We start from the raw sequence: 9452 nt of genomic DNA on the forward strand, positions 1-9452 counted from the left end.
CCAGGGATGCAAGGATTCTTCAATATATGCAAGTCAATCAATGTGATACGCCATATTAACAATTGAAGAAGAAAAACCATACAATCATCTCAATAGATGCAGAAAAAGCTTTTGACAAAATTCAACACCCATTTATGATAAAAACTCTCCAGAAAGTGGGCATAGAGGGAACCTACCTCAACATAATAAAGGCCATATACAACAAGCCCACAGCAAACATCATTCTCAATGGTGAAAAACTGAAAGCATTTCCTCTAAGATCAGGAGCAAGACAAGGATGTCCACTCTCTCCACTATTATTCAACATAGTTTTGGAAGTCCTAGCCATGGCAATCAGAGAAGAAAAAGAAATAAAAGGAATATGAATTGGAAAAGAAGAAGTAAGACTGTCACTGTTTGCAGATGACATGATACTATACATAGATTATCCTAAAGATGCCACCAGAAAACTACTAGAGCTAATTAATGAATTTGGTAAAGTTGCAGGTTACAAAATTAATGCACAGAAATCTCTTGCATTCCTATACACTAACAATGAAAGACCAGAAAGAGAAATTAAGGAAACAATCCCATTCACCATTGCAACAAAGAATAAAATACCTAGGAATAAACCTACCTAAGGAGGTAAAAGACCTGTATTCAGAAAACTATTAAGACAGTGATGAAAGAAATCAGAGGTGACAAAAACAGATGGAGAGATATACCATGTTCTTGGATTGGAAAAATCAATATTGTGAAAATGACTATACTACCCAAAGCAATCTACAGATTCAGTTCAATCCCTATCAAATCACCAATGGCATTTTTTTACAGAACTAGAACAAAAAATCTTAAAGTTTGTATGGAGACACAAAAGACCCTGAATAGCCAAAGCAATCTTGAGGGAAAAAAAACAGAGCTGGAGGTATCAGGTTCCCTGACTTCAGACTACAGTGATCAAGACAATGTGGTACTGGCACAAAAACAGAAATATTTATCCATGGAACAGGATAGAAAGCCCAGAGATAAACTCACACACCTATAGTCAACTGATCTATAACAAAGGAGGCAAGGATATACAATGGAGAAAAGACAGTCTCTTCAATAAGTGGTGCTGGGAAAACTGGGCAGCTACATGTAAAAGAATGAAATTAGAACACTCCCTAACAGCGTACACAAAAATAAACTCAAAATGAATTAAAGACCTAAATGCAAGACCAGACACTATCAAACTCTTAGAAGAAAACATAGGAAGAACACTCTTTGACATAAATCATGGCAAAATCTTTTTTGACTCACCTCCTAGAGTAATGGAAATAAAAACAAAAACAAGTGGGACCTAGTGAAAATTAAAAGCTTTTGCATAGCAAAGGAAATTATAAGCAAGACGAAAAGACAACCCTCAGAATGGGAGAAAATATTTGCAAACGAAGCAACTGACAAAGGATTTATCTCCAAAATATATAAACAGCTCATGCAGCTCAATATTAAAAAAGCAAACAACCCAATCCAAAAATGGGCAGAAGACCTAAATAGACGTTTCTCCAAAGAAGACATACAGATGGCCAAGAGGCACATGAAAAGCTGCTCAACACCACTAATTATTAGAGAAATGCAAATCAAAACTACAATGAGGTATCACCTCCCACCAGTTAGAATGGGCATCATCAGAAAATCTACAAACAAATGCTGGAGAGGGTGTGGAGAAAAGGAAACCCTCTTGCACTGTTGGTGGGAATGTACATTGATACAGCCACTTTGGAGAACAGTATGGAGGTTCCTTAAAAAACTAAAAATAGAATTACCATATGACCCAGCAATCCCACTACTGGCCATATACCCAGAGAAAACCATAATTCAAATAGACACATGCACCCCAGTGTTCATTGCAGCACTATTTACAGTAGCCAAGTGATGGAAGCACCCTAAATGCCCATCGACAGACGAATGGATAAAGAAGATGTGGTACATATATACAATGGAATATTAGCCACAAAAAGGAACGAATTGGGTCATTTGTGGAGACGTGGATGGATCTAGAGACTGTCATACAGAGTGAAGTAAGTCAGAAAGAGAAAAACAAATACCGTATATTAATGCATATATGTGGAATCTAGAAAAATGGTACAGATGAACCGGTTTGCAGGGCAGAAATAGAGACACAGATATAGAGAACAAATGTATGGACACCAAGGGGGAAAGCGGCAGGGGTGTATGTGTGTGATGAATTGGGAGATTGGGATTGACATATATATACTGATGTGTATAAAATTGATGACTAATAAGAACCTGGTGTATAAAAAAAAAAATTTTTTTTAAAAACCACCAAAAACTGAAAGGTAACTTCTAGAGCCTATTAGTAGATAAGCTACTGAGTACGTTTAGGAGGTAACTGGCTTTTTTTTAATCGACTGCTACAGAGGCTGTGCCTCTTAGGAATGCTTGCTTACTGGCAAACTGGTCAGTGTTCTCACTTTGATCCTGTGCTGAGAAGTTGTGTGAAAACTTGATCCCAATGCTCCCTCACTGATAATTAGCAGATGCTCCTTCATCCTGTGGACTTTCTATTCCACCCCACAGAGAACAGACCAGGTCCCTCAAGGGCAGAGTAGTCACTGCTGACCCTCATTGCCCACCACAGGCAAGGCCCATCTCACATCAGTGTACATCGAGTAGTGTTAGCACCATTTATAGAGGAGAAAGTGTTCAGTGACTGGCTGTGGACACTGCAGTAATTACTGAACCTGGGATTAGGTCTCTGATATGACTGGCTTGATAGCCCACATTCTCTCTGTTTCTCAGAGGAAAAGAAAGAAGAAAAAAAATTTTCCTGCTTGGCAGGAGCTAGGAAGTGGCTTGTGAATTACTGCTTCTTTCCAAAGCTATGCCTGATCAGATCACAACATAACCATTTTAAAGAAAATCAGAGAACACTCTCCTCCCTCCCACAAAACACACACACGCACGCAACTATAGGTTCAACAAGCTGGGTTCCCCTGATTGTTGCTGAGAATTTGTCTTCCGCCCCTCCAGGGACGACAACTCTTGGGACTGTTTTTTAACTAAACAGTAACAACAAATGACTCCCTAATCGACTGCTTTTCACAGGAGTCCTCTCCCTTGAGCCAACCACCTTCCTTCCCTCCCTTCCCTTCCCTCCAATTTTTAAAAGTTTTATCCATGGTGAATTGGGATGGTATACTGGGGAAGGCATGAACTTGCAATGTATCGGGCATTGGAGATGTAGAGAGAGTAGCTATAGCGCAATGAGATTGGTTGGCTATTGCTAAGTGCCGTTGATGTCTACAGAAGGATCATGAACAGCTGAGGACAAGTACCAGGCAATTGAAAGTCAGATGTGGAACCAGAGGGCCTCTTTGTTTGCATACAAAGAAGCTCTCATCTCCTACAGTAAGAGGGGGAGGAAGGTCCAAGCCCAGGACTTAATAGAGTAGCAGACCTTCAAAGGCAGTTAAACACCCAACAAAGGCAGGTCTGTTATGCTAGGTCAGGACCGCTATTGGGAAAACCTGACACATCAGATGCAATGTCTGGTTATTTTGACTCCTCAAACCCCTGAGAACAGTCTGAGCCTATAGACATACCTCCCTGTAATCCTCACTAGCCCTCCCCATCCCCATTCCATGATTCCATAGGAGCTGGAGGAGATCCTGAGGGTGCTGGAAGAAAGGGACCAAATGTAAGATTGAATAGAGAAGAATTTTTGACTTGGAAGTGCTCCCCAAGATGCAGAACTTAATTCCCTAGCAAGAATTCCAGGAGTCAGTACAAACTTGCTACTAGCATGGCTCCTAGAAACATGGAAAAAGTGATAGTCCATGTTGAGCAAAGTTAAAATTCCAGAATTGCTACAGTGGACAGGGAAGTGGGCATGCTGGATACACAATGGCTGGAAGGCCAAGAGGACATACCATGGACAAAGGTCATAAAGAATGTACTGGTCAGAGCTACACCAGCCTCACTAAAAGTTCAAGGTGACTCTCTGCTATGAAGACACCATTACAGAGCTGTGTAGACTGATAGCAATAGGGATGATAGGTCTCAGAAACAACAGAGGCCAGGTGGCAGCAGCACAAAACCATCCGAAGTCGGTCATGATTACTGTAATGACTGGCAAGATCAGACGGAGTGGCAGCCAAGAAGGTCAGACCACGGAGAGTTATAAGAACGGTTACTAGAATAGTGTCCCTAGAGACGAAATAGATGGGCAGTTACCCAAATTGTACTACCCAGCTTACTAGTGGAAGAAATGAAAAATGGACGACCGGGAAGCTGAGGGCAGTTGCCCGATAAAAAGGCACATCGCTTGCCCAATTTCTGAACCTAGCCAGTTTTCAAACCCAGAACTATTGATGGAAGTGGCTGGGTCCACAGGAGGAAAAACACTGCAATATCATGGCACATATACACAGCACTGATTCCCCTAGGTCTTCCGCACAGGCACCTATGGCTATTTGCTCAGGTAACTGCACTAGGGAAAAGGGAATAATACCCAGACTTTCTGAAGACTGTTGGACATAGGACCTGAGTTATCACTGATGCGCAAAGACCTGATTCATCATGGCCCCCACGTTAGCGTGGGTCCTATGGGCGGGGGCCAGATAATAACTGTAATCCTGACCGATGTCCAGCTTACAGAGATCCACAGCATCCCTGGGCCCATCCAGTGGTCCGTTACCCAGTCCTCAAATATATAACTGGGGTGACCTATTTAGCAGCTGGGCCAACACCCACATTGCATGGCTGTTCTGCAGAATAAGAAGTATCATATGGGGAAAGGCCAAATGAAGTCTCAAATTAACCCTCTCCCCAGGCATAAATAAATAGATAAATGTAAAGTCATATTGTGGGAGACGGGAATGGAGATTATTGCCACATTCTATCCCTCTGCTCCTCCTCTCCATCCTTGTTTGTTTGACCAAGCTGGTCCCTGAAGAAACCGGATGAATTAGGAAGGGTCATTGTAGACCACCACAAGCTGAATCAAATATAACGACAGACACAGGCACAGTGCCAGATGTAGTATCTTCATTAGATCAACTCAATACCACCTCAAGTATGTGGTCTATAGCTAGTGACTTGGTGAAGGCATTCTTTTCTCTTACAATAAAAACAGAGGATCAAAAACAATTCACATTTCTGAGAAAATGACAGTATACATTAACAGTTTTGTTCCAAGGCCATATTAAGTCCAAAGAGATCCAGATATGCTGGGCATCCACAGTACATCGCATTGATCCACTGCATTGATTACATTGTATTGATTGGGTCAGATGAGCAAGAGGTGGCTAGCACACCGGAGACCTTTATAAGACGTGTGTTCCAGGGCATCGGAGCTAAGCCCTGAGAAGATTCAGGAGCCTGCCACAGCTGTAACATTTTTAGAAGTCCAGTCATCAGGTCCAGTAACCAGGACCTCTTCTCCAAAGTGAAAGACAAATGATTGCATCTTGTACCTCCTACCATAAAGAAGGAAACATTCCAGGTAAACCTCTTCAAGTTCTTGAGTCAGCGTATTCTACACCCAGAGATACTGCTCTGACTCATGTACCAGGTGATGTGAAAGGCTGCGAACTTTGAATGAGTCCCGGAGCAGCAAAGGACTCTGCAGCCAGCCCAGGTTGCCATGCGAGCAATCCTGCTGCTTGGGCCTTATGACCTGACAGACACTATGGTGTTGTTGGAGATATCAGTGGTGGGGAAAGATACCATGTGGAGTTTGTGGCATGCGAGCCCCCAGGCTCCATGCGAGCCCCCAGGCTCTGGAGTAAGACCATGCCTTCTGCAGTGAAGAATTATATGCCTTTGAATAACAAGTTCTAACCTGCTAGTGGTCCCTGATAGAGAAAGAATGTCTAACCATGGGTCACCAACCAACCTTGTGGCTAGAACTGCCCATCAAATGCTGGGTCCTTTCAGACCCAATGAGTCAGATTGGGTGGAAGTGGTACCTCCAGGACTGAGCATTAGGAGGGTCAGAGGGCACAAGCAGGCTGCATGAACAAGTAACCCAGACCCTCCTCTCACCTACCATGATTGCCTGAGAGCTCCTCCCTCAGGGCACACCTATGGCTGTATGGGACACCCTGTAAAACCAAATGAAAGAGGAGAAGAAAGCCTGACTCGTTTCATGGATGGGTCAGCTCCATATGTGGGTGCAAGCGCAATTGGACAGTAGGTGCACTGCAGCCTCACACAGGGGTAACCTTGAAAGACAGTAATGAAGGAAAATCCAATTGTCAGAGCTTTGAGCAGTGTACTGGTCATCCACTTGGTGTAGAAAGGAGAAGTGACCCAAGGTTAGACTATATCGTGGCAAATGGCCTGGCTAGCTGATTAGGAAAAACAGGAAGATCAGGGATAAGGGGTCTGGGGTAAAGGTATGTGGATGGACTTATGGAAATGGGGGTGAAGTGGGAAAATCTTTGAATCACATGTTAACATCCTCAGAGAGCATCCACCATTGCTGAAGAACTAAATGACCAAGTAGACAGATGACTCATCCCACTGACCTCAGCCAGCCTCTGTCATCAGCCGCTCCCGTGTTGGCATGATGGAAACGTGAACAAAGTGGCTGAGGGGGCAAAGATGGAGGCTATTCATGGGCCACAAATGTAGACTATCACTTACCAAAGGTAATTTGGCTTCTGCTGCCACCAAAGTCATCCTGCCTGCAAAAGAGACCAAAACGGAGTCCCCATTATGGCACCATATTAGTTGCTCTTCCTCAAGAGACAAAACCAGCCAGCTGGTAACAAGTTGACTACATTAGGCCCTTTCCATCCTGGAAGGTCCAGAAGTTTGTTCTTTACCCTCAGAGGAATAGATACATATTCAGGTTATGGGTTTGCCTTTTCCTGACCACAGAGGGTCTCAACCAGCACCACCATCTGAAGCCTTTCAGAGTACTTTATCCACTGGTATGGGATTCCATATAATATCACCTCAGACCAGAGGGCTAACTATAGCATGGGGGGGTGTGAGAGTCAGCTCATGACCATGGAATTCACCACCTAGAAGCTGCCAGCCTGAAAGAGCTGTGGAATGGTATACTGAAAGCATAGATAAGTGCCAAGCAGAGGCAGTACTCTGTGAGTATGGGTGTCACACTCCAGGATTCCATACATACATTGAATCAAAACCCTGTATATGGTACTGGGCCCCCAAAGGGAAGGGCACAGAGTCTGAGTACCAAGGTGTGGAAGCAGGAATAGCTCCACTTAACATCAAGCTCATTAATCCACTTTCTGCTTTCTGTCCCCTGACTCTGAGCTCTGCAGGACTGGAAGTCCTGGTCCCACTGAATTATGAGCTAGGGTACTTTGGGCTTCCTCTGTCCAGGCACCAGCAGGCAAACAGAGGAGTCATGGTTTGGTAGAGTAATTGATCCCGATCATCAGGAAGAGAAGGGCTGCTATTATGAGCAGCAGGGACGGGAGGAGTATGTTTGGTACCCAGGTGTAGAAAACAGATGTTTCACAGAACACGTATATCATTTATAATTTATAATATATCATTTATAATCCTTCAGGATTATTGGATTCTAGTCTTATTCCTCAACTCAAGCTGTTTTGCAACTCTTTGTTAAGTTGTAGGAAATGTAACTTCTGTCTTGTCCAGTAGTGATTTTAATGGACTCTCTTCCCACTGTAGAGAAAAACTTTATCTCTACCTGCAATTCATCCCAACTTTCATTTATGCCATAAACGTCTGTGCTTTTTGGCTTCCCTGAGCTTTTCTATATATACACATATCTCATTCATCTTTGTATCTGTTGAAGAGTCATGCTTTTGTCTTTTTTCTGGAAAGAAAATTATTTTTTAACACAGGTGACCTGGGCACCCTTGATACTCCCTTGATACTCCCAATTGTGCCTGTAAATGGAGAGATACAGAAACCTCAGCCCGAGGACACAGTGACCAGGGCCCAGGCCCCTTGGGGGTAAGGTCTGGGTCATATCATCAGACTAGACTCTGAAGCTGGGAGAGCTGATAGCTGACGAGGAGAGGCATCTAGAGTGAAGGAGCATCGACTGTGGCCCAGAGACCCACTGCATCAGTGGGGGGCTGGCTTGTCCTACTAACCTCCCTCGGAAAGAAAAGCTCACCACAATCCTGGAAGAACTGCTATCTGGACATGTGTGGAAAAGTGAGCCGAATGACACAAAGGGTGAACTAAGGTGGACGCAGAAATGTCCTGCCCAGATCTCTGTCCAAGGAAGGACTTGCTTCACAGGTGTGGGGGCACAGGTACGGGGGCTGCTGTGAGCAGTGTCTCTGGTGGACAGCTCCTCCAGGGTCTGCCTCAGTGGCAGACAGCTACCTCACTACAAACCATGCCCTTTCTGGGGCAATCAACGTCCAGTGACTAGACGAGTCCATGTGGAGTGACTCTTCTTTATGCCGGGCATATAAATGCTCAGCCATCTTGTCCCAACACATGACAACTCTGAGGGGCAATATTCACCCCAGGGTCTCATGCTGGATTGGCCAAGGGTTTGTCGGCCCCTCTCTGTGGTTCAAGTTCTTCCTCCACCCATCCTGCTTCTCCCTTTAATTTCACAGGTGTAGCTCTCTAACAAATGTTGTATACCCCATGCTTCCTCTCAGCACCTTCTACTGGAGAACCTACCCTGGGGCACTAGTCCCCTTGCTTTTAATCCATCTTCCCTCTGCAATCTGGAACTTTTGTTTTGTTTTTGTAAACACACATCTAACCATGTCATTTCATCAGTGACTCAAAATCATCAGTGACTTCTCAGACCACGGTATTTGTTCCCTTAGACATGCCAGGAGATATGAGAAGCCAAAAATTTTACTCTTCTGAAATTTTAAATGCTACCCAGAATCTGTCCTATATATTGTAGGACACGAGGCTCTTAAGAATCCAACCTCCTTCTGCTAGTCCATATTCATTTCTACCCATCCTTGGAATGGAAGCTTCAGGAAGGCCTGTCTCCCTGCCTCCATGCATGAGGCTGATTCTCCAGAGAATTTCTTCTCCTGCCCTTCACCTGCCCAGGAAAAGCCAGCAAGCACTTCCACTTTCCTTCAGAAAAACTAACATGCCCCTGTTCTTACATTCCACCAGTACCCCCTTTAGAGCACTCCTTATCTCTATCAAGTCTGGTCATTTGTCAGTCTCTACCCACCACCCCAAATTTCCCCCCCATTCTAGACTGTTCTTGAGGGCAAGGGTGCTATCTAATTTTCTCTCCTCAGTGTCCAACCATAATGCCTGGTTTATGCTAAGAAATATCAGCATAATTGAAAACATGAGTTGAATAAATTTGCCCAAAGATAATTCGTGTATATGAATGTTAATAGCAGCTTTATTCACAATGCAAAAAAACTGGAAACAACCAAATGTCCATCAACAGGTGAATGGATAAACAAATTGGGTAAATTGTCTTGGTCTGCTAGGGCTACCATAACAAAATACCACACACTGGG

The sequence above is a fragment of the Phocoena sinus genome, chromosome 1, assembly GCF_008692025.1.
Source record: "Phocoena sinus isolate mPhoSin1 chromosome 1, mPhoSin1.pri, whole genome shotgun sequence".
Taxonomy (NCBI): Eukaryota; Metazoa; Chordata; class Mammalia; order Artiodactyla; family Phocoenidae; genus Phocoena; species Phocoena sinus.